A 27,785-nucleotide genomic window follows, 5' to 3' on the forward strand; every position below is an offset into this window, starting at 1 on the left:
TAGTTAAATGGTAGGTGTGAAATTGTATTGCTTTATAATTAATGAGATTTAAATCTTTTAGCATGTTTCAAGACCATTTACACTTCCTTATAAGGTTCCTATTGATTTACTTAGCCCATATTAACTCAGACATTTGTCTTTTTTATTTCTAGGAGTCCATTATATACTCTAGATGCTAATCAGTTGTATTCGTTTTAGCATCTTCTCTGGTCAGGACTGGATCTTTGGGTGATTCCTAGAAGTCTCTTAATAACGTCTAGATGGTGTTTCTTGGTTTAGAAACGTGTGGACTAAACAAGTTAATCTGTTAACTTAATGTGTTAATCTGAATATCGGATACTCAATGGAATGTGGATCAAGAAATAGCAATAAAGACACTTCTTTTGAAAATGAAGGAGGAAGAGACATATAGCACTCACCAGTCTATAGCAATCCCAATTCTACTAGGCAGATCTTATGATGAACCCTCAGAGTGGGAGTGCACTACTCCAAGACTGAGGACCACTCCATCCATTCTTCCCAGTCCATTATCTTCCATGACACTAAGTTCCACTTTCTGTAAAGTCCTTACTTTGATATTTCTCCTGTTTGGTCACATTTGAACAGTAAATTGAAGAATGTCTCCTCTTTGGGAGTCTCAGATTGCTTCCTGGACATTGAAAATTGATAGCCCCAGAATTATTTTAAGTCTCAAAGGGCCAAGTTTCTGCTAGTCCAAATTAATAACTGACTTCTTATTTACTTACTCAGGTCAGCTCCCCAGATAAATAGCTACATTCACAATTCTTTTCTACCTATCTCTGTCTTTATCTCTCTCTGTCTCTGTCTGTCTGTCTCTCTCTCTATATATATATACATATAGATATGTATCTATCTATCTATCATAGATATATATCATAGATATAAGATATCTTAGTCCTATCAGGCTTCTGTGTGAGAATCATACTCTAAGTCCCTAAATTTCTTTTACATGGACCATTTTGTCAAATTAAAAAGATTCACTGAGCATAACCTTCAGCCATTTAGACTTAAAATAATGGGGGTGATAACCACATTGATACGGTCCTTAATGCAAGGCTGGGCTTTATTGCCCTTTTCTTCCGAATCCTTCTAATTTTACTTTTACTGGTTGAGATAGAAATCAGTTTTCTACTCTAGTTGTGTAAGTTTCCAAAACTTATTTTTTTTTCTTTTCTCCATGTTTTAATTTGAATTCCAGTTAGTTAACATACAGTGTAATATTAGTTTTAGGTGTAGAATTTAGTGGTTCATCCTTTACATACAACACCCAGTGCTCATCACAAGTGACTTCCTTAATACTCATCACCTTTTCAATCCATTCCCCATCCACTTCCCTCCATCAATTCTGTTTGTTCTCTATAGTTAAGAATCTGTTTCATGGTTTGCCTCTCTTTTTTCTCCTCTTTTCCCATATNAGTGTTCTCTTTGTGCATTCCCCCATGTGTTCCTCTCTCTCACCCTTCTCTGTGACCTGGGCTCCTTCCTCTCTGCAGCACTCATGACCTGTTTCTCCCCTAAACCATGTCTCTGTACTTCCTACCTCCCTCTATGTGGCCTCTTCTGCAGTTTGTTCTGTCAGTCCTCAGGTCGATTTCCTAGGTATTCAGAATGATTTGATAGTGATCTAGCTTTGTTTGTGGGATGAGACAAGCCTAGTGTTCTCCTATTTATGCTGCTATCTTACCTCCTCTCAAGTCTCCAAATTTCTTGACTCTCTATATTCTCTTTCATTTCCTCCTTGAAAACTGGCCAATTGTCTTGTGAGCTTGTCTCATTTTGTTAGAACCTTGTTAAAACATGCATCTAATAGCAACCAATTCATGCTACAAGGATTCGTTTTCCCACATAATCTCCCTTCAAAGTTATCACAGATGACAGTCATACCAAATGTTTTATTTCACCAAACATAAATTACTATCCTCCCAGTTGTCAATAATATATTGCTTAACACCTACTGCCTGGCCCTAAAGAAACTTACAAATGTTAACACTGAATTTTTTTAATAGCATACTACTACCTGTACAGTTTTCTGTAACAGTCATGATGGGCTGAGTATGTTACAGTACCAAATAATCCAAAACAGATTTATTTCTTGCTAACAATACATGTTCCTCTTATGTCAGCTAGGGGCTCTTCTCTTGAACCATCATCTTATTTCTTACAAGTCAGACACTGATAAGAGCACTGAGAATAAAAAAGGTAAAAAAATCACACACATATATAGTCTCTACGTAGAAGTGGTATATGTCACATCTGCTCACATTTCATTTGCCAAAACAAGTCATGTGCCCAACTCTTACTTCAAAGGGATGAAAAACAATCCTCTCTCAGGGAATAGAGGGGAAGCAAATATTTGTGAAAAGCTACAGAATATATTACAAGGCTTATCAGTACTATTGTGGCTGTTTTTCATACACTATTCTGAATGTTTTGTGTCCTAAGCCCTAAAAGGCATCAATAATTCCATGAAAATATTCTCTTCTCCCATCTGTTTAAGGCATCTTTGATTTCCGTTTTCCTTAGGCTGGAGATCAATAGATTTAACATGGGGATCACCATAGTGTATACACAGTGTATACACAGAGGCCAGCTTGTTTTGGCTCAGAGAATCATCAAAAGTAGGGCACAAATAAACAAAGGTGCCTGAGCCATAAAAGAGAGTCACAGCTGTCAGGTGAGAAGCACAGATGTTGAAGGCCTTAGACCTGCCTGCAGCTGAGATGATCTTCAAGATGATGGCAACAATATAACTATAGGATATCATGAGTCCAAAGATCACTGTGAGCACAGAGGTCATGATTTGAAAGGAAAAGGTGTCAGAGCAGAATAGGATCAGCAGCTGAGGAAGATCACAAAAGAAATGGTTGATGACATTTGGCCCACAGAAATGGAGCTAAAGTAAGGCACACAGTTGGACAAATGAGCCACAGAATCCAGTTAACAAGATCCCCCTGCCGTCTGCACACAGAGGGTGGGCAACATGATGGTGGTGTAGAGCAGAGGATTACAAATGGCAGCATATCGGTCATAAGTCATGGCTGCCAGAAGACAACACTCACTCAGACCCAGGCTAGAGAAGAAGTACTGCATGGTGCACCCTACAAAGGAGATATATATCTGCTTCTTGAAGAAATATGAGAGCCTCTTGGGAGCTGTGGAGGGAGCATAACAAATATCTAAGAAGGCAAGTTTATTGATAAAGAAATGCATGGGTGTGTGCAGCTGGGAGTCCATCTTGATCAGAGCGATGAGATCCACATTCCAGGACACTGTCATGAGGTAGATCACTAGGAATATTGAAAAGAGGATGACTTCAAGTTTTGGAAATTCAGAGGATCCCAATAGAATAAACCTCGTAACTGTAGTGCTGTCTCTTCCTTCACCCATTGCCATGTTATTTCTGAGACTTGAAGGGAAATAACCAAAGAAATCTCTTATTATTCCAGTATCTTTGGGCTATTAAAGTAAATATATGGGATTACTTAGCTATTCAGCCTACTGCTTTAAATAATTGCCCTTGTGAACAATATAACAGAAAAAAAAAGAAAAAGAAACTTCCCATACATATTCTTATTTCTTTATTTTTCAGGAATATTTTTACTAACTTGTATTGAAAAAGTCCATATAATCATAGATCTTCACCTACATTTAAAAAATAATGTATCTGGAGACACATACTCCCATTGATGATGGATGAATTAGGAGGCAGTGGAGCAAATGAAACTTATGAAAGAATTCAAAAAATTAACTAAACATTATATTGAGATCATACATGGTGGACTAACCACCCAAACTAGCAACTAGAAATGCTGGATAAAATATTTTAGAAATTTGCTCAAATGCATCAATTAGTTGGTTTTCTTTAAAGGCAAATACTATTCAAAACAAATATGAAGTGAAAAAAGAACACAGCAAGCTAGCAGAACAGTGAACCTGGTTTGGTATTGCAGACATTCATCAAACTGAGACAACTGAGCATAGATATTTTTTAGCTTCATGGAACTCAGGGATCTGGAATAAGGACCCAATCAAGGTGGGGACTATAACAAGAGATTGCCATATAAGGCAGGAGTCCCCAAAGGAATATACCATTAATACAAAAGTAAAAGCTAAAAAAAAACAAAACAACAACAACAACAAAAAAAAAACCCATTATGCCACAATAATGCAAAGAAAGTTGTATCTCTAGAACTTGGCACTGAGTAGGAAGGATGAAGTTGTTTTAATTTCCTCAAAGAAATTCATAACTATAAGACAGTTAGCACTATTTGGAATGCCTAGTGCAGTCCAATTTCACATTACTTGAAATACCTGAAAAACCTCAAACGGGAATGGAGTTTAAAGAGATACTCAATATAGTCAATTCAATAGACTAATGCAATTCCATTTACTTACTCCACAAATCACTTGTCACAAGTCAGGTATGAGATAAGGAGCCTGTGGCACATTATAAATCAATTCACAGTTTCACTCAAAGTATTGCTATGAAATAAATGATAGCTGAAGTAAACAGTATGCTTAATGCTGTAGTTGATTTACATTCTGGGGAAATCTTATCTTGCTGTCATTTGCAGGCTGGCACCAGTCCATGGATCTCAATTTGAATAGCACTGTTTCAGATACCTGACAGAAGCAGATGAAAGTGCTCTCTGGAGAAACCCACCTTCATTTCAGAGTTCAAAGTATGTTCATAGATGTAATGCCAAGAAAATTAATAGCTCAAAGTAAAAAATCACTATGTATATAGATATATGAAAGTTAACAAAATATTAGCAGAAGCATACCAGAAAAGACTTTAGATCATTGAACTTATCAGAATAAAAATAAATAAGTTGCACAAATTTTAAGAAATATGAACATCTGTAAATATGAGTAAAGAGCAAGCAGACTCATATAAATCTCATGAGAACACATTGAAAACTACCTGACACTGTGGGTCTGGGAGAAGCCTCACAAATCTGAGTGTTTAGCAATGCTCTGGGGGAAGCAAATGGGCAATTGTGAGCACCCACCCTTGCTCTGAAGGATAAAGAGAAAACATACAATTTTAAGAATTTTGTCTCAAGAGGGAATGAGAAATGTGGAGCAATAACATGCATGGACAAAGTCTGAGAAAACTTCAGAATCTCTACCAGGGCTGACAAAAGATATTTGTCTCCTAAAGCCAGTTGGTAAAGCCTGAAGGAGATGACTCCTTCTTTAAATGCAATGGCATCAATGCAAATCTTCAAGGAACATGAAAAAATCAAGGAAACATACATTTTGTAAAGATGGCAGAGAAGTAGGGAGCTCCATACCTGCACTAGCGCCCAGGCATCACACGGAAAAGATCTGAAGCCATAGGAAACCGTACCAAACCNCCTGGAAAACCCCTCAAAACATGGAGGTTAAAGACCACCCTACTAAAAAATGAATGGGACAATCAGGCAATTAGGGGTGAAATTAAAAAATAAATGGAAACAAATGAAAATGAAAACACAACAATCCAAAATCTATGGGATGCGGCAAAGGCAGTCCTAAGAGGAAAGTACATTGCACTCCAGGCCTATTTCAAGAAACTAGAAAAAGCGCAAGTCCAAAATCTAACAGCTCACNATTTTCTAGTAACTGGCCCCAAAGAAATGTTGATCTGTGATATGCATAATAAGAATTCAAAATAGTTGCTTTAAGGAAGTTCAGTGAGCGATATAAGAAAACACAAAAAGAATTCAATGAGATCAGGCAAACAATACACAAACAAAATGAGAAGTATAACAGAAAGAGAAAAATCAGTAAAAAAAAAAGAAAAAAAAAAAAAAAAAAAAAAAAAAAAAAAAAAGAACCTAACAGAAATTCTGGAGTTGAGGACTACAATGAGTGAAATGAAAAATGCCTTGGACAGTATCATTATAAGATTGGACCAAGCAGAAGAACGAATCTGTTAAATAGAAAACAGTCCTCTGAAATCATCCAGTCAAAGGGAAACAGAGAGAAAAGGATGAAAAGAAGTGAAAAATACCTACATGTACTAGTAGATACCATTAAGAGAAACATTCCTTGCATTATCAGACTCTAAGAGAAGAGAAGGAGAAAGGGGCTGAGAGCTCATTTATATAAATAATGGGTAAGAATTTCCCAAATCTAGGAAGAGATTTAGACAATCAACTTCATGAAGCTCATGGAGTCCCCCCAAATTTCAGCCTAAAGTTACCCTCTCTGATACATTATTTATTTACATTATTTAATACATGATTTAATTTAATTAATACATTATTTAATTATTTACATTATTTAAACTGTCTGAAATCAAACACACACACACACACACACACACACACACACACACAAAGAAATTTAAAAGCAACAAATGAAAAAAAATCCTCACATACAGGTGAACTATCAGCAGATTTCTCAACAGAACTTTGCAGGCCAGGAAAGACTGGTATATTATATTTAAGGTGATAAAAGACAAAAATGCCAACCAATAATACTTTACCCAGCAGAGTTATCCTTCATAAATGAAGAAGAAATAAAAACTTCCCAAAGCAAACATAAAAACTTCCCAAAGCAAACAAAAGCTGAGGCGGTACATCACCACTAGCCCTGCCTTACAAGAAATATGGAAAAGTCTTCAAGCTGAAAGGAAAGGATACTAATAAGTAACATGAAACCAGAAAACACACTGATGATGGTAAGTATATAGGCAAATTCAAAGCACTCTAATACTGTAATATAATAGTGTGTTAAACACTTAACTCCAGTGTAAAGGTCAAAGGACAAAAGTATTAAAAAATAACCATAGCTGCCCTAATTTGATAATGGATGCACAATATAAAAAGATGTAACTTGTGACATCAAAACCATAAAAGATGGAATGGGAGGAATATAAGGGTAGATTTTATATAATCAAAGTTGTTATCAGCATAAAATAGCCTGTTACAAGCATAAGATGTTTTATGTAAAGCCACATCATAGCCATAAAGAAAAATCCTACAGTATATGCATAAAAGATAAAGAGAAGCAAAAGCATGCCACTATGGAAAATTATCAATTCAAAAAGGAAGACAGAAAGAGAAGAATAAAGGAGCAAGGGAAATTTGAAACAGCCAGAAAACAATTAATAAAATGTCATTAGTAAGTCCTTACTCTCCAATAGCTATTTCAAATGTAAGCTTACTAAATGCTCCAATCAAAAGGCACAGAGTGGGGCGCCTGGGTGGCTTAGTCGGTTAAGCGTCCGACTTTCACTTAGGTCATGATCTCGCTGTTCGTGGGTTCGAGCCCCGCGTCGGGCTCTGTGCTGACTGCCAGCTCAGAGTCTGGAGCCTGTTTTGGAATCTGTGACTCCCTCTCTCTCTGACCCTTCCCTGCTCACGCTGTCTCTCTCTCTCTCCTAGAAATAAATAAAACATTAAAAAAGATTTTTAAAAAAAGGCACAGAGTGCCTGAATGGCTAAAAAAATAAATAAAAAGACCCAATCATATACCGCCTAATGAGACTCATTTCAGGTTTAAGGACACACAAAGGCTCAAAGAAAAGGGCTGGGAAGAGATACTGCATGCAACGGAATATTTTTCATTCCACACATGAAAAGAGACCAGGGGTAGCTATACTTATACAAAACAAGATAGACTTTAGGGCAAAAACTGTTACAAGAAACAATAAAGGTCATTATATAATGATAATGGCTTAATTTATCAAGAGCATATAGTAATAATAAATATATATGCACCTACCATCAGAGCACCTAAATATGTATTAAGCCAATGCTAACAGAACTGAAGGGAATAACAGACAAAAATGCAGTAACAACACTCCACTTTCAAGAAAAGATAGGTTATCCAGACTAAAAATTAATAAGGAAACATTGGACTTGAAATATACTTTAGACCAAATGGACCGAAATGCCATATACAGAGTATCAACAGCAACAGAACACACATTCTTCTCCAGGATGTGGAGACATGACACATATCACCTTCTCCAGGATGTCCTTAGGCCACAAAACAAGTCATAACAAATATAAGACAACTGAAATCATGTCAAATATATTTTTCTTTCTTTTTAATTTTTAAATGTTTTTGTTTCTAAGAGAGAGAGAGAGAGCATGAGCGGGGAGGGTCAGAGAGAGAGGGAGATACAGAATCTTAAACCGGCTCCAGGCTCTGAGCTAGCTGTCAGCACAGACCCCAATGCGGGGCTCAAACTCACAAACCGTTAGATCATTACCTAAGCCAAAGTCGGACGCTTAACTGACTGAGCCACCCAGGCGCCCCTCAAATATATTTTTCAACAACAATGATATGAAACTAAAAATCAAGACAAGAGGAAATCTGGAAAAAAATCACAAATACATGGAAATTAAACAGCACACTCCTAAACAATCAGTGAGTTAAAGAAGAAATCAAGAGAAATGAAACATATATTAAATGAAAATAGAAACACAGCATACCAAACTACAGGATGCAGCAAGAGGGAAGCTTACAGCAATAAGTGCCTATATTCAGAAAAAAGTTCTGAAATAAACAATCTAAATTTGCCCTTCAAAGAACCAGGAAAAACAAAGGAGTAAACTAAGCCTAAAGTTAGCCAAAGGGAGGAAATAATAAAGATCAGAGCAGAAATAAAGAAAATGGACACTTGAAAAACAGTAAGAAAGATCAAAAAATTAAGAGTTGGTTTTATGAAAAGATAAACAAAATTGACAAATCTTTAGCTAGATTAAGAAAAAAAAAGACTCAGATAAAATCAAATGAAAAAGGAAAAATTACAATTGATAATACAGAAATACAAAGGACCATAGAAGACTACTATAAACAATTATATGCCAGAAAATTAGGATATCTAGAATAAATGGATAAATTCCCAGAAACATACTCACTACCAAGAGTGAATCATGAAGAAATAGAAAACCTTAAAGATGAATAGCAACTAAGGAGATTGACACAGTGATCAAAAGCTCCTCCACAAATAAAAGACCAGGACCAAATTATTTCATGGGTGAATTTTACCAAACATTTCAAAAAGAATTAATACCAATTCTTCTCAGACTCAAAAAGCACAAGAAGAAGAAATACACCCAAATTCATTATATGAGACCAGCATAATCCCAAAACCAAAGCCAGATGGGGACATTACAAGAAAAGAAAACAACAGACAATATCCCTGATGAATACAGATGCAAAGAAAGATTCTCAACAAAATATCAGCAAACCAAACCCAATAGCATATATTAAAAGAATCATATACCATGATCAAGCGGAATTCATCCTGGGTGCAAGGATGATTCAACATATATATAAATCGATAAGTGTGACACTTCACACTGATTGAAGATATAACAATCACATGATCATCTCCAATAGATGCAGGAAAAGCATTTGACAAAATTCATCATTGTTATGGTAAAAATCCTCAACAAATTGGGTATAGAAGACCATATAGCATGGTGATTATAGTTAATAATACTGTATTATGTTCTTGAAAGTTGCTAAGAGAGTAGATCTTAAATGTTTTCAGCATAAAGCAAAGGTCATTACATAAGTGGATAGAGGTGTAAACCTAACACGGGTAATTTCACAACATATGCATGCATCAAATCTTCACACTGTATACTTTAAACTTGCACAATGTTATGTGTCAATTATATGTCATTAAAAGTAGAAAAAATAATGAAACAGGAAAAACACTCAAAAATAATTCATAATAGTAGCTTAAAATTTAATGAGCTTAGACTTAGAGATAGGATGTACATACCTTATTTGGGGAAAAGTTAGTACATAATGATCAACACCAAGTCATCTCCTGGTCAAGTTATAGGACTCACATGATAAAAAGAAAAAGGAATCTTTTGGACAGAAAAATGGCAAGTTACCTGTAGGGGAAAACTTCAGATTAGCACTGGACTTCTCCACAGTAACACTGGACACCAAAAGGTTATGGAACAATATTTACAAAACTTACTTCCTTTTATAACCAAACTGTCATTACAATATTAAGGCCACAGGAAAATATTTTCCATAATGAAAAATCTCAGCAAACACAGTATCCATTAACCCTTAATGAAGAAAAAAAGCTACTAGAATATGAATATGAAACAACAAAGATTTTTTTAAAAAAAATAACATACTAGGGACAGCATTTCATTCAGTTAAAACAACCATGGTAATTATGGTTACAGGATACACAAATGTATCACAGGGGGATTACTCAAACATTTTTCAGTCATCTGAAATGAAAATTTAAGCATATATTTATTGACAATAAAAATATGCAAGATGAAATAAGTGGAAAAATCAGGTTACAGAACAATGTATATTGAAAAATAAAACACACAACTATATATACATGCACATGTAAGAAAAATTTTCAAAGTATTTACATGAAGATAATAGCAGTGGTTATCTCTGGATGGTGATATCATTTTCCTCATAATGCCTTATCTGGATAGTTTACAAATTTTTAGTGGGAATACTTTGTGTTGACTATTAGGAGGAAATTTAAGATATTTTTCTTTAAAAAGATACAGTCTATATAACTCATGTTTTAACTGGTTCAAATAAAGTGAATTAGTTAGAAGAGTCATAAAGTCATACATCTTTATCAGTTTCTAGTGCCTAAAAAATGGCAATAGAAAGCCATTTTCAATATATCAAAAGGTAATGAAAATGTGTACATTTTTGCAGAGATGTAAAATGTGTGTGCCACACAGATTTTAAACTACCAAATTGCTTTGCAGGAGAACAGTGACAATTTAATGTGATTTCTTCATTTCAGACTAAGAGGAAGACTTGACTGTCTTTAATAAAAATGAAGAAATTCATTAAAAGAGACATTAAACCATTACCTCTCCATGGTGTGTTTTGGCTAAATTTGTTAAGCCCTCTGAGTTTCATTTTCATTCTATATTAAGTGGAATCAATGGCTTGTATTCTTTGTATGGTAAGAAGCTCAAAACCAGATAAACATATAAACTTCAGATACTGTGATGATCATGAATCACTGAGAGCTTGAAGGAACCAGTCTTTCGCCTACTGTGGGTCTCTCTCCTACAGAGAATCATACAGGCTACCTAACCAGGTTCAATGATCACAAAATAGAAGTAATTCATTGAAGGTTTTTTTTTTTTATTTCTTTCATACTTAGTTCTTTCTCTAAATTTAGATGCCTATTTTCTTGCAAAATATGCCATAAGCTTGTATATACTTTTCAAAAATTTTTAATTAAAATCCAGTTGGTTAACATACAGTGTAATATTAGTTTCAGGTGTACAGTGTCATGATTCAACTCTTTCATACATCACCTAGTGCTCATCACAGCAAGTGCACCCCTTGCCTCCAATACTTCTTTCACGCATCCCACTACGGACCTCCCCTCTGGCAACAATCAGTTTGTTCTCTATCATTAAGTCTGTTTCTAGGTTTCACTTTCTCTTTTTTCTTTCCCTTTACTCACCTGCTTTGTTTGTTTGTTTATTATTTAAGAATGATTTCTTGTTATGATGAACCAGAAATACCAGATTCTACTGAAAACTGGAATAGCTGACAGAATATGGTTGAACTTAATTAAACCTTTTTCATTGTAGCCTTTTCTCTCCCTTTAGTTGTGGAGTTTGATCTGTCAGTCTTCAGGTCTATTTCTGAAATATTTAGGATTATTTGATAGTTATCTAGTTGTGTTTGGTGGATCTAGGGTCCCTCTGTTCCACCACCATCTTCCTCTCCTATAAGCCTGTATATTTTATTTATCTACTTGAAGACCTATCTGTCAAATTTACTTATAAATTTATTATTTTCTTTTCTCAACATATTTCTGTTTATTATATTTCCTCCTGTTTCCCTTACTGTTTGTATTAATATTCTTTTTCCAATTCTTTTAATTACAACCTTTGTTACTTTATTTCTTTTCAAAAGATTACCTCTGATTTTAGCATTGATTGCATCTCTTAAGTGCTGAAAATATTTTACTCATATTTTCCTTGTATATTAAGATATTTGCCACTTTGTATAGAGGAAAGGCTTTGATATCTTCAATCCTGAGTTTGAGTCCTTACCCCTTCACTTGCTAGCTTTGGTTCTAATTCCTCTGGCCTCAGTTTCTTCATCTGTAAAGTTGGTATAACAATAGAACTTAGCTAAACAATTTAAATTTCTTAAACATAGCACTCATAAATAACAATACATGACACATATATAGTGTTTATCATGTGCCAGGGTACTCTTCTGAGTTCTTGACAAATATCAACTTACTTAGTCCTTCCAAAGTGAGATTTAACAAGATAGATATAATATCCCTATTCTACTGATGAGAAAACTGAGGCACAGAAAGATTATGTGACTTGCTCCACATTACACAGCTGGTGAGTGACAAAGCCTGGGTTTGAAACCAAGTGTTTTGGCTCAGGAGAAATTTAATTTCCAGTTATAAAATATATTGATTCATTCTTGCTGCATAACAAACCACCCTAAAACTTAGTGTTTACTGCAACATTCATTTATTGCCACTTACACATCTTCAGGTCAGCTGAAGTTTGGCTGAGATTCAGCCAATCTAGAGAAGGCTTAAATGGGTGACTCTTCCTGAAGTTGGCTGGTCTAGGTTGAGGTTGGCTGAGATAGCTCTGACCCATGTGTCCCTCTTCCTAGGATCAACAGCCAACCAGGACATGTTTTCCTCATAGCAATGGCAGAAGCACAAGGAAGCAAGTGAAGACACACAAGGCCCTAAGGCCAACGATGAGAACAAGCACTCTGTCACTTCTGTCAACTGAAGCAGATCACACAGCAAGCCCAAGGTGAAGACTAAGAAGTGCACTCTATCCATGACAAGAATGTAGCAAGAATGTAGATGTAGGGAGCCTTGAAAATTGGGGCTAACAATTCAATCTATCACACAAAGTGACTGGATTTTGTGTTACTTTTTCTTAATTAATACTCTTATGATCAGATAAGGTTACCTACATGATTTCTACTGTCAGAAATTTATTGAGATTTTATTCTGTTGCCTAGTTCTAGATTTCTTTTTTTAAAGTTTTATAAACCTGGAAAAGAAGATACGTATTTATGATAGTCAATTTAAATCTATCACTAATGCTTTTAAACACGATATGTTTAAATTTAATTTTTGTCAACTCTAGAATTTAAAGTTGATTGGATGTAAAATTCATGGAATTTTAATTATGGTACCATAACTTTATTTTTGCAGTTTTCACATTTATCTTTGCATGTTTTGTGGCTGTTATTCAATGCAGTTGTTTTATTACATCTTTATGAATTGGGTTATTTTGTCAATACTTGAATTAGTTCACTCTCTCAAGTTCTACTTTGCTTAAACTAATATTGCTACTCATTTAATTGTTGTTTCTGTATGTTATATGTATGTTCCCCCACCATCTTGTATTTAGTTATTCTGAGTCATTTGCCTTTACGAGGATCTTTAATAAGCAGAATATCATGGTGGCTGGATATCTTTTAGCCCAGTGAGACAACTGAATTTTTATTTGTCTAATTGGTAGTGTTTTGGGGTCTTCTCTCTAAGAAGTGAATTTAACTCTCTCTCTCTCTCTCGCTCTCTCTCTCTCTCTCTCTCTCACACACACACACACACCCCATCTTTGTATATATCATTTTCTGTTTGGGTGTTATTAGTTAATTGTTTTGCTTTTTGCTTGATTTTGTTGTTGAAGTTCTCCTGATTACTCAGCTCAAATTCATTCAGTACTATTCCAAGTAGAAGAGGTCAGTGAATTACCAAAGCTTCTCCCTCACTTACTTCCAAACAACACCTTTAGTCTAATGTAATCAGTACAGTGACATTAGAAATTTCTCAAATCTCCTGATATGTAGACTCTTATTATCTCTAATTTCCAGTAGGAATAAAGATAATTCATTATTTGTGACTTTTGCAAGTCATTTTGTTGGGAATGTATTGGGAATGACCAAGACATCAGTGTAAAAACTGCCATGTTGTCTAGAACCCTCCAACAGTTGCATTTTTTAATACAATATATTTTCCATTTTAAAAAATACAAAATTACTTAAGGGAGTAATGTCAGTATCATTGTGACATAAAACATTTTCTTTTTTATCTCTCTTTTAACAATTAAAAATCAGCATCTATCTATCCCAAAAGTGCTTTTTGGGAGAATTGTGGGATCCAACACATTTGCCAAGGAGTCTGGGAAGAATCTTTCCCACCTGTTCATCAGGTAATAGGCAGACAGATCTTGATGTGGGCTTCAGAATAAAAAAAAGTCAGCCCAAACCCCTCCTGGCCATGGTTGGGGAAAACAACCATGAGTGGTTGGTTTGGGCAGACACCCACAGGTGAGAGAATTTACAGAAGTCCCAAATTCACAAAGAGATATTTCAGCACTCAGCTGGAGGAAAAAACTGAATTTGAATCCACTGGAGAGAGTAAGAGGAACTAGGCCAGGGTTATCCCTCCAAAAAGGCAACACAACACAGAATTGAACTAACCAGCAATAATTTCTCCCAAGGGGCAAAGGGAGAATGGTGAGTGAGTGCCTGACTAGCATAGTCGTGCTAACCTATTTCTCTCCTGCTGTACCAGAATAGTGAGGTAGACCTCTATGACTGGTAATGAGAGTATCCAAAAACCTCCCAATACAGAAAATGGATTCTCTGGTAAATTCTGCCAAATATTTCAGGAACAATTAATAATTTTTTTTCTCAAAAACTTCCCTAAAATTGAAGAGGATAGAACACTTACAAACTGTTTTTATTAGACCAGCATTACCCTGATACCAAAGCCAAATAAAGACACCCCAAGAAAATAAAAAATATAGCCAATATCCCTAATGAATGTAGATGCAAAATTTCCCAATAAAAAGTAGCAAACCAAATTCAACAATATATTTTTTTAATCATGTGCCATAATCAACTGGAATTTATCCCTGGGGAGCAAGGATGGTTCAACAAACACTCACGAAACTCCACACCCGAAAAACAAACAATCTAGTGAAGAAATGGGCAGAAGAAGACATCCAGATGGCCAACAGACACATGAAACGATGCTCAGCATCCCTCCTCATCAGGGAAATACAAATCAAAACCACATTGAGGTACCACCTCACGCCGGTCAGAGTGGCTAAAATGAGCAAATCAGAGGACTCTAGATGCTGGCAAGGATGTGGAGAAACGGGCACCCTCCTACACTGTTGGTGGGAATGTAAATGGGTGCAGCCCCTCTGGAAAACAGTGTGGAGGTTCCTCAAAAAAATTAACAATAGAACTCCCCTAGGACCCAGCAATAGCACTGCTAGGAATTTACCCAAGGGATACAGGAGTGCTGATGCATAGGGGTACATGGACCCCAATGTTCACTGCAGCACTCTCAACAATAGCCAAAACATGGAAAGACGAATGGATCAAGAAGATGTGGTTGATCTATATGATGGAATACTACATGGCAATGAGAAAGAATGAAATCTGGCCATGTGTAGCAACATGCATGGACCTTGAGGGTGTTATGCTGAGCGAAATAAGTCAGGCAGAGAAGGACAGCTACCACATGTTTGCACGTATAGGGGGATTAGGAGGAACTTAACAGAGAACCATTGGGGAGAAAATGGGGGACAATAGTTGGGGAGAGGGAGGGAGGCAAACCATGAGAGACTCTTGAATGCTGAGAACAAACTGAAGACTGATGGAGGTGGGAGGGGGGGAAAGGGGGGAGATGGGCATGGAGGAGGGCACTTGTGGGGATGAGCACTGGGTGTTATATGGAAACCAACTTAATAATAATCTATTTAAAATAAAACAAAAGGATGGTTCAACAAACACAAATAAATAAATGTGACACATCATTAACAAAACAAAAGATAAAAATCATATGGTCCTCTCAATAGATGAAGAAAATGCATTTGACAAAACACAACATCGCTTTATGATTAAAAACTCTCAACAAATTGGGTATAGAAGGAACATACTTCAACATAAAAATGGCCATATATAACAAGCCTACAACTGACATCATACTCAACTATGAAAGACTGAGAGCTCTTTCACTAAGACCAGGAACAATAAAAGACTGCCCACTCTCATCACTCTCATTCATCATAGTACTGGAGTCCTAGCTAGAGCAATCAAGCAAGATAAAGAAATAAAAAGCATACAAACAGGATAGGAAGAAGGAGAATTCTATTTGCAGATGACTTGATCTTATATACAGAAAATCATAGTTAACCAAAACACTGTTAGAAGTAACCAATGAATTCAGTAAAGTTGCAGGATAGAAAATCAACATACCAGAAATCATTTTTTTCCATACACTAACAACAAAACATCTAGGAAAGAAGTAAAGAAAACTATCCCATTCATAATTGCATTAAAAATCAATAAAATATGTACGAATAAATTTAACCAACGAAGTGAAAGATATTAACAATGAAAACTCCAAGACATTGATGAAAGAAATTGAAAAGAACACAAATTAATGTAATAATATCCCATGTTCATGAATCAGAAGAATTAAAATTGTTAAAATAACCACACTAACTAAAGCCATCAATAGATTCAGTGCAATCCCTATCATAATTTCAATGGCATTTTTCAAAGAAACACAAAAAAATCCTAACATTTTTATGGAACCACATATACAAAAAAAAAATAGCCCAAGCAATCCTGACAAAGAACAAAACCAGAGGCATCCCACNAACATCTAGGAAAAAAGTAAAGAAAACTATCCCATTCATAATTGCATTAAAAATCAATAAAATATGTACGAATAAATTTAACCAACGAAGTGAAAGATATTAACAATGAAAACTCCAAGACATTGATGAAAGAAATTGAAAAGAACACAAATTAATGTAATAATATCCCATGTTCATGAATCAGAAGAATTAAAATTGTTAAAATAACCACACTAACTAAAGCCATCAATAGATTCAGTGCAATCCCTATCATAATTTCAATGGCATTTTTCAAAGAAACACAAAAAAATCCTAACATTTTTATGGAACCACATATACAAAAAAAAAATAGCCCAAGCAATCCTGACAAAGAACAAAACCAGAGGCATCCCACTTCCTAATTTCAAACTACACTACAAAGCTATAATAAACACTATGGACGTAAAAATAGATACATAGGCTAATGGAACAGAACAGAATATAAGAACCCAGATATAAGCCCTCACATACTAATATTTGACAAAGGAGCAAAGAATACTTAATGGAGAAAGGATAGTCTGTTCAACAAATGGTGTTGGAAAACTAGATAAACATATACAGAAAAAAAATGAACTCCTATCTTAGAACACCCACAAAAATTAATTCAAGAGAGATTAAAGTCTTAAACATATGACCTGAACCCATAAAACATCTAGAAGAAAACATGAGTAAGAATCCATCTGACACTGATATTGGCAATAATTATTTGGATATGACACCAAAAGCACAAAAAACAAAAGCAAAAATCATCAAGTATGACTACATCAAACTAAAAATCTTCTGCACAGCAAAGGAAACAACACGAAAATGAAAAGACACCCTAGGAAGTGGGGAAAAATATTTACAAGCCATTTATCATTAGGAGGTTAACACCCAAAATATATAAAGAATTCATACAACTCAATAACAAAAAAATAATAATCATCCAATTAATAATGGGCAGAAGAACTTAATAAACATTTTTCCAAAGAAGACATCCAACTGGCCAACAGGTACATAAAAGATGCTCCATGTCACTAGTCATCAGGGAAAGCAAATCAAAACTACAGTGAAATACCACCTCATTCCTGTTAGAAAGCCCATCATCAAGAAGACAAGAGATAATAACTATTGGTGAGGACTGGAGAATAGGGAAAACTAATGCACTGTTGGTAGGAATGTAAATCCATCCACTATTAAAAAGTATGGAGGTACCTCAAAAAATTAAAAATAGATCTGCCATATGATCCAGCAATTCCACTTCTGGGTATATACTCAACAAAAATAAAAACAGGATACTGAAAAGATACCTGCACTCCCATGTTTATTGCAGTATTATTCACAATAGCCAAGACATGGAAACAACCTAAGTGTCCTTCAACAGATAAATGGATAAAGAAGATGTGGTGTGTATGTACATATGTAGGTATGTGTGTATGCATATGTGTGTATAACACATACAATTCAGCAATGAGAAAAGGAAATCCTGCCATTTGCAACAATATGGATGGAACTTGCTGATTTTAATCTAAGTGAGATAAGCCAAAAAGAAAAGACTAATACTATATGATATCACCAGTATGAGCTACCTAAAAATGCTGAACTTATAGAAACAAAGAGTAGAATGGTGTTTAACAAGGGCTGGGTGGCAGAATCAGACATTTGTAAAGGGTACAAATTTGCTATTAAAAGATAATTAAGGTTCTGAAAACCTAATGCACAGTATAATGATTATAGTCAACAATATTGTATTATATACTTCAAAGTTACTAAGAGACCAGATCTTAACTGTTCTCACCACAGAATGGAAATAATTTTATGACACATTTTTGCTAATGCTATAGGCAGTAATCACATTGCAACATACAAAGACATGAAGTCAACAGATTGCACACCTTAAACTTACACAATGTTATATGTAAATTATATCTCAATAAAAATTTTTAATAATTATAACATGATATTATGTAACTTTTATTTTCTTAATTCTAATCCTACCTAGTGTTATTCAAATACCTTCCAAATATGTTCTCCTAGATTATGCATCAGGAAGCACAATTTTAATCATTCATCCCCCAGAGCGCTAAAAACTCAATTTTCATCTTGATGTGCACAGACTCAGCTATGTATCTCAGAGTGATCTAAAAGTCTGGAGACTGGAAATCTATTAAGTGAACCATATGCATGTCTCAAATGAGTCCTGCCCACTGCCAAGGCTCTGATTTTTCTCTATTCTTTGGACCTTGTCAGTGTGTGTGAGCATGTGAGATTTCAAAATCAGTTTACCATAATTTCTTGGAGCTCAAATTTCTACTCATTAACTGATTTCTTGGTCTAAATAGTCTTTCTAAAACTAATGAATAATGGGTTTGATCTTTATACAATATTAACAATAGAACATTATTATTTGAAAAAACCACATTCATTAGGATGATTATTTCTAACATTAGAAAGATTATTAGGATCATTTAAGTAAGATTATTTGGGCCAAGAGGTCAGTTATAATAATGAGTAGAAATTATCAATCCCTAATCTCAATTATTTGGGCTCTTCGACTCTTGACTAAATACAAAGTGAAATTCTGAGTCTTTATGCTAAAATTCATGCTTGGCTTTTCATCCTTATGGTCCATGGCTCCCAATGATCCCCTTCTGCACATTCAACCCACTCTATTTTGCAACTTACTCTGAGAGGAATGCTCTTCTCTTCTGTGAAATAAATCCTGCAAAATGAGGCCAAGCTCTTCCTTTTCATTCAACCTTCCACTGAGTCCCTAATAATCCACATCAATTCTTATTCTATTCATATCTCTTAGTCTGTGGGTCTATTCCAATCATCTTGGATTGAACTATGCCTAAAATGTAGAATTACTATTTTATATATGGGTCTGTTTCCTAACTAGATATGAGGACAGGAAGCTTTTCTAATTTCTCTTTTCCTCCTTACCACCCACCCTGAAGTATGTATCTAGCAAATGCTTAGTGAGGGCTTGCAGTTGACTGTTCCCATGTGATGTTACATGGCTAAATGTCTATGCAACTACTGTGGGCAAGCTAAACTGTCTTTTTAGTCCCATAGACTGCTCTAGTTTAGAATATGTGGTTCATCTGAGAGTAGAATTTGGTATATACCATTGGTCTAAATGTCCTTCAGGGACAAGTCTGAGTAACTATGTTTTATTTTCCCCAAGTTTTTTCTTTAAAATAATACTTAAAGGAATTTCCCATCAGTACCTCTAGCTAATGTTTCTCAACAGCAGCTGATTAAGGCATATCTTGGAAGATAGCAGCCTCCTGGGAACCTCACCTGTCCACAGCAGCTTCCAAGAAGGTTAACTTGACTTACCATCAGCAGCTCTTATTCATCACTTCCCTGAGCTCATCTGAACCCACCAAGAGTGAGATCTGTGCAGTATAATGGAAATATCTTCCATTAACATCTAGTGGAGTTTTGTCTCCTAAGGGAGGCCTCACAGAACCATAGCAACAGACCTCCCATACATTCTTACACATATATAAAGAAGAATGCTTCAAGAACATACCTCTCCCTGGTTTGAGGGGCCAAACATCCTTTGTTCATATTACAGTTTCCTTGGCATGGGGTAAGACCCCACACTCCCTCCCAGAGATTCCCCTTCTCTCAATCCTACCCAAATGTAAACTCATGGAAGATCTGGCAAAAGCTTTAAATACCTCTTCACTTAAAGTCTTTAAGTAGAATAATTCATGTGACTAATTAAAATTGAGAATTAAAAGCATTTATAAAGAATCCATTAAATCTCTAAGAATAATATATAAATGTAATGGCATTTAGTTTTTATCATTTGATTAATGTCTGAGCAATCTGGCAAATCAACAGTCAGTGCTGGGACACATTTTGTTCCTCTTTTCAACCAGACTTCTAGGACCAAATGTTTGTTTTTTGTTTTTTGTTTTTTTAATTTTTTAAAATGTTTATTTTTGAGAGAGACAGAGATGGTGTAAGCAGAGGTGGGCCAGAGAGAGAGGGAGACACAGAATCCAAAACAGGCTCCAGGCTCTGAGCTGTCAGCACAGAGCTCAACGCGGGGCTTGAACTCATGAACTGTGAGATCATGACCTGAGCTGAAGCTGGATGCTTAACTGACTAAACCACCCAGGCGCCTCAGGACCAAATGTTTTATTTCCTCCTTCAGACAACAAAAACTAACCAGAGTTGAGAACCCTGCCTATTGCTATCTATTTCCTCTCCTCGCCCTTGAGGGATCCTGGAAAATATAAGTATTAGAGTAACTCTGACCATCTACTTCATCCACTATATCACCCATACAACCATAAATTTCTATGACATAAAAAACTAAACACACACAGTAAGAAAGAATGTAAATCAGCCTTTCATATTTGTTCTTAGTCTCTGCAAATATTAAACATTCAGTAACTATATTATTACAATGAATTCTCACACAAATCTGTTTACATCAAATTTTAACAGATGCTTAAAATACCAGAACAATTTGGTAGTGTGATCCCATTGGCTATGTCAACCAAGGGCAAATTTTCCAGATTTAATGGGGGGGAAAAAGGTTTGAGTCCCACAATATCAGAAATTGCTATTAGTTGACATGAATTTTGCACATCATCTCTATCATAAATCCACATTGGACATGAGATTCAATCACTAAAACATCAAACTTATAAGTAAATGCTACTGAAGGGACCACATCCTTCATTCTATTCCTCTTTATGATTCACATCACTTCCTCCTTCTTTAGATTACAGCTGGTGGAGACTGGGATGTGACCAAAACTTAATAGATGATTAGTCCTGAAAGAGGCCTCAGACAAAAAGTTATCTCAGACTGCTCTTCCCAGGAGACACAATCATCTAATGTATAGCTTTTTTTTTCTGTTCAAAGGTACATCCCCTTTCTCTGTTCTTTCCTATTGTGGTAAGAAACACAGAATAAATATTAATCACCATCATGGCTGGATTACACTGCATCAAAATATTTGGGAGACAGGTTTCTACATTCGTGGGGGCGTCTGTCAGGTATAACTCTTTTATGATCAGAGGTCTGAGACTGAACAGGGTTTAATCTCTGAGGCAAAAAGAAGTGACAAGTTTCTAAACCTTAACATTTTACAAATACTTGCAGATTATTTATAAGTGATGAGGCCACTTCTCATGTAGGGTGGAAGTATGAACCTCCAAGACTTAAATGTTTTGTGTTTGTGTGGAATCAAGTCACCTGCCAGTCCATTTGGCATATTATCTGTGTCAAATTAAGCTTTCTTTATACAAAGACAGTATGAATTGTGTTATAGGCCATTCATGTGCATATTATTTTAAGTTTTCTGATAGGACAAATCTGGACAGGACCTCAGCAGTACCATCTCTTCTTCTGTAACCTCTTCAAGGCATCTTTGATTTCCTTGTTCCTTAGATTGTAAATAAAGGGATGCAAAATGGGAAAAAACAGTGTAAAAAACTGATGCAAATCTGTCAAAAGTGGAGGAACTGCCAGAGCTGGGACTCAAATAGACAAACATTCCTGAGTTATAGAAGAGGGACACTGCTGTGAGATGAGAAGCACAGGTGTTGAAAGCCTTGGACCTGCCTTTAGCTGATGATGGAAATGACAATATAGCCATAGGATACCATGATAATGAGGGCATTTATTATCCCAAAGATCACTGTTAATATAGCAGTCAAGAGTTGTACAAAGAAAGTGTCAGTGCAGGAAAGGACTAACAACTGGGGCATGTCACGGAAGTGGTTGATGACGTTAGGCCCACAGAAGTGAAGCTGAAGTATAGCACACAATTGGGATACAGAAGCAGAGAGTCCGGCCAGATAGGATCTCAGCACCATCCGAATACAGAGGGTGGATGACATGACTGATGAATAGACAAGAGGATTACAAATGGCGGCATATCAGTCATAAGCCATGGCTGTCATGAGATGAGACTCACTCAATCCCATGGTTGAAAAGAAAGTACTGAACAGCACAACCCACAAAGGTGATAGTTTGCTGCTCTTGGAAAAAGTTGGAGAGCATCTTGGGGCTGTGGGGGTCACATAACAGATATCCATGAAGGACAGATTACTGAGGAAGAAGTACAAGGGCGTGTGGAGGTGAGAGTCCATCCTTGTTAACATGATGAGGCCCAAGTTCCAAGTCAGAGTCATAATATAGATCAGCAGGAATACAACAAAGAGAACTGCTAGGATTTGGGGGAAATTACAGAATCCCAAAAGGATGAAATAAGTGACCTCTGTAATATTTCCTCCCCCACTCATTGGCTTGGTGCTTCTAAAATCCAAAAAGAGAGAAGAGAATGCAGTGCTGACTCAGGTGAAAAGACAGCATTATATTTCTCATATGTGCCATCTTTCCTCCACAGAGTGCTGGGAAAGAAGCAATGACTTACTCTCCTGATGAGAAAACCCCAGATTTTCATTTTAAATTGTCAAGAAGTGCCTTTTAAAAAGTGTTTCAGGTTCTCAATTATTCCATAAGGTCTCATGAAAATTAAAAAAGATATTTAAAAATTGACCACTTTATTTTTTTAATATATTTTTTACATTTATTTATTTTTGAGAGACAGAGACAGGCAGAGCAGAAGTGGGGAGGGGCTGAGAGAGAGTGATACAGAGAACCCAAAGCAGGCTCCAGGCTCTGATTTGTCAGCACAGAGCCCGACACGAGGTTCGAACTCACAAACCGTGAGACCATGACCTGAGCTGAAGTCGGATGCTTAACTGACTGAGCCACCCAGGCACCCCTGAAAATTGACTGACTACTTTAAAAAAAAGTTAATAGAAATACCATGGTTCTTATATATAATGTTGAGAATCATTGATTAAAATAACAGGGTTTAAAAAGACCTCTGATAATTGAAGATATAACTGCTACATAAATGGCATGATTGCAGAATACATTTGAAATAGCTCTTCTCCCCCAGATGATCATCTAGATAGGTTTCTTAAATTTCTTATTTCACCCATAAGAAAAATTACCCTTTTCATAATAACTTCTCAAACTTTTAAATAAATATATTTCATAAAACATCTCCAAAATTGCCTGGTAGGTTACATCATCATATGTAATTCTGATAACATTCTCTTGGGGCGAAGAATATGTGCTGAATTAGGTTATGGAATAAGTCTTTACAGGGAAGCCTTCACATGAAATATTCCATACAGAGACTAGCAGAACTCACTACTGCCCTCAACTATCATCTCAATTTTAGAATATTTTGTTTCTTAGGAAACAGCAATAGCACTGTGGTTAAGAGTTCAGACTTTGGTGTCTTAGTTCTGAACAATACCATCAGGATGGCACCATAGGTCATTCCTGACATCAGCCCCCCTCCCCAGAACAGCTAGCAATAGAATAACTATAAATAGGCAAGACAACACTGTGAAAATCCTAGATCATGGGAATGAGGCAGAAACACCTATCTTGGACTACAGAGACCACACAGAAGGAAGAGTAGAGGTCAGCCATACTTTGTTTGTACTGCCACTCTCCCAGACTGGCAAAGGCCACACCAACAGAGTCCCTTTTGCCTGTCTCTTCCCAGGGGAAGAGATCCCAAGGTGGTTATCCAGCTCCCTCAGAATTGTGGGTCACTTCTTGATATGTCCAATCTGGTCTTGCCTCTAGGGGATCACAGGGGAATCTGTGGGGTTTGACCACTGGGAATCAGGTTGTGACTTAGAGCAATCAGTGCTCAGATTCTGGCAGACCGAGTCCCTATTTGCATTGACACTTAGGTAGAAATCCCCACCAGAGCTTTTGTCCATCTGCAGAGCCCAGATGATGATCCCACCTGACCACTGGCTATTTGGTGGGCAGTTCTGCCTGATCTAGGATCTGAAATGGCAAACTGTCTGGCCTTGTAGCCTGTTCTGCCACTCTGCACAGGCAGGAAACTAATTCATAAACCCATCCACTGGCCAGTCAGGCCCAGCCCAACCAGGAAACCTGGCCAGACAACCTAGAAAGGAACATAGTCCAGCAGCCAGCAGTGCTACCCACCTGCAGAGCCAGGACTGTGGCCTCATTTGTCCAGGGAACTCAGCACACAGTTTGGCCTGATTCAGAACCTCAAACGATGAGCCTTGACCTTAGAGCCTGTCTCTACCCTGTCCAGGCAGAAAAGCCAATTCATAGCCCCACCTACTACTGAGCATATCCCCTAGTACCATCCAACCAGGAAGACTGACCAGAGCTCCTGGGAAGCTGCCAAACCCAGGAACACTTTAGCAGAGAGTCCAGTGAGTGGCTTTATACATTTAGGTGTGGCCCAGAAACAGAACCATGCATATATGGTCGACTAATATTTGATAAGAGAGCTAAAATACTTAATGGAGAAAAGATAGTCTCTTCAATAACTGCTATTGGCAAAAATGGACATTCATATGCAAAAGAGGGGCACCTGGGTGGCTGAGCTTCCAACTCCTGAGTTCAGCTCAGGTCATGATCCTGGGGTCATGGGATACAGCTCCATGTCAGGCTCTATACTGAGTGTGGAGCCTACTAATGATTCTTTCTTTCTCTCTCAATCTCTCTCTCTCCGCCCCCCTTCTCCATCTCTCTCTCTCTCCGTCTACTACTCTTCCCCACTCATGTATTCTCTTCCTCTCAAAAAAACCAAACAAACAAAACTTGTCTCATATGGAAAAGAACAAAACTAGACCCAAATCTTACACTACTCAAAAAATTAACTCAAAATGAATTAAGGACCAAAATGTAAGACCTATAACTGTAAAACCCATAGAAGAAAACACAGGGGGAAAACTTCTTGACATGACTTGGAAGTGACTTTTTTGGATATCACACTTGAAGTACAAGCAAAAAAAAAGCTAAAAATAAACAAGTGGGATTATATCAAACTAAAAAGCTTCTGTACAACAAAAGAAATGATATGCAAAATGAAAAGGTAACCTGTAGAACAGGAGAAAATATTTTCAAACCACATATCTGGTAAGAGCTTAATATACAAAATATAAGACAAACTCATACAACTTAATAGCAAGAAAATAATTGGTCCAGTTAAAAATTGGGTCCAGGGCCTGAATAGATGTTCTTCCATGAGACATCCAATGACCAAAAGGTACATGAAAAAGTGTTTTCTACATCACTAATCACCAGGGGAATGCAATGAGATATCAACTCACATCTGTCAGAATGGGTTAGAGAAAACAAATGTTGGTGAAGGTGTGGAGAATAGAGGTGTGCACTGCTGTGGAAATGTAAATTGGTATAGTCACTATGGAAAATAGTATGGGGATCCTAAAAAAATTAAAAATACAACTACATATGATCCAGCAATTCTGCTTCTGGGCATACATCCACAGGAAACAAAATTAGTGTCCTGAAGAAATATTTGCACCCCCATATTCATTGCAGCATTAGTTACAATAACCAAGACATTGAAATAACCTAAATGTCTATTAAAAATGGATAGGGGCATTTGGGTGGCTCAGTCAAGTGACCAATTCTTGATTTCAGCCTCAGGTCGTGATCTCAGGGTTGTGAGATCAAGCCCCATGACAGGCTCTGTGCTCAGTATGGAGCCTGCTTAATATTCTCTCTCTCCCTCTCTCTCTGCCTCTTTCCTGCTTGCATGTGTGCACTTCCTCCTCTCTAAAAAACAAAAATGAAAAAAAATCTTTAAAAAATGAATGGATAAAGAAATCATGATTGATGTATAAAATGCTACATTGTTATACATATATATGTTAACAGTCAACATTTTATATATACAAATATTATTCAGGCATGAAAAAGGAAATCTTGGCATTTGTGACAAACTGCATGGCCCTTGAGAACACTATGCTAAGTAAGATCAGTTAGACCAAAAGACAAATATAATATGATCTCACTATATGTGAAATCTAAAAAAACTAAACTCACGGAAACAGAGATCTGATTTGCAGTTGCCAGAGGCAGTGGGTAGGGGATGGGAGAATTGGGTGAAGGCAGTCAAAAGTTACACATGTCTACTTATAAGATAAATAAATTTGGGGAGTGTAATGTGCAACATTATGACTATAGTCAACAATACTATATTGTGTATTTGAAAGTTGCTAAGAGAGTAGATCTCAAAAGTTCACATCACAAGGAAGATGTAACTGTAATTATGCAAAGTGATGAATGCTGACTAGTCTTCTGTGGTAATCATTTTGCAATGTATACATATATCAAATCATTGTGTTGTACCCCTCAAATTTATACATTATATGTCAATTATATCTCAATAAAATGAAAAAAAGAGTTCTCATTCTGATACTATCTCGCTATGAACTTGTCCCAGTGGTTTAAACCACTAGGTATGACTCACTCATAGCAAAGTGAAAACTAGAACCCCTGAACTATAAGGTTAATGGGAGAGTTATCTGAGGAAATTCATGCACATGCTCAACACGCAATCCAGTACATATTAATTGCACAATAGGTGTTGACTATTATTATCACTGATTGCTCAAGATAACTCTGTAGGACAGCTGTGCTTGTGGATAAGCATGCCAGGGAAACTAGACTTCTATGGGTTAATTTGGGGAAATTCCTGAGGTGTTATCAACCCTGTAGATCTGCAGGCATCCTTGCTTCTAGGCAATACAGATTCAGACCTTCTTTTTTTTTTTTAATTTTTTAAAATGTTTTTTTATTTTTTTTTTATTTCTAGGAGAGAGAGAGAGACAGCATGAGCAGGGGAGGATCAGAGAGAGAGGGAGTCACAGACTGAAACAGGCTCCAGGCTCTGAGCTGGCAGTCAGCACAGAGCCCGACGCGGGGCTCGAACCCACAAACCGCGAGATCATGACCTAAGCGAAAGTCGGACGCTTAACCGACTAAGCCACCCAGGCTCCCCGATTGAGACCTTCTATAGAAGGCAGTCAAAGTGCCTGGGGCCATAGTAAGCTATTCAGATTTCTGGAGTTGAACCATGTAAATTATTTTCTATTTAGTTTTCTTGAGTTCAGTAAGAAGTTGCTGTAGGCAAGGGCAAAGAGGTTGCTGTCTATTTTTTCCTCTAGGATTTTAATGGTTTCCTATCTCACATTTAGGTCTTTCATCCATTTTGAATGTTTGTATATGGTGTAAGAATGTAAGTTCAGTTTC

At 36.5% G+C, this 27,785-nt stretch overlaps 2 pseudogenes; both read right to left on the bottom strand.

Moving 5' to 3' along the window:
- Window positions 1-2,475: 2,475 nt before the first annotated feature.
- On the bottom strand, window positions 2,476-3,408 carry LOC144218841 (olfactory receptor 5AN6-like; annotated as a pseudogene).
- An 18,623-nt stretch (window positions 3,409-22,031) lies between these two features.
- Window positions 22,032-22,951, bottom strand: LOC144218895 (olfactory receptor 5AN1-like; annotated as a pseudogene).
- Window positions 22,952-27,785: the final 4,834 nt, after the last annotated feature.

Source organism: Crocuta crocuta, unplaced genomic scaffold (genome assembly GCF_008692635.1).
Source record: "Crocuta crocuta isolate KB4526 unplaced genomic scaffold, BGI_CrCroc_1.0 scaffold323, whole genome shotgun sequence".
Taxonomy (NCBI): Eukaryota; Metazoa; Chordata; class Mammalia; order Carnivora; family Hyaenidae; genus Crocuta; species Crocuta crocuta.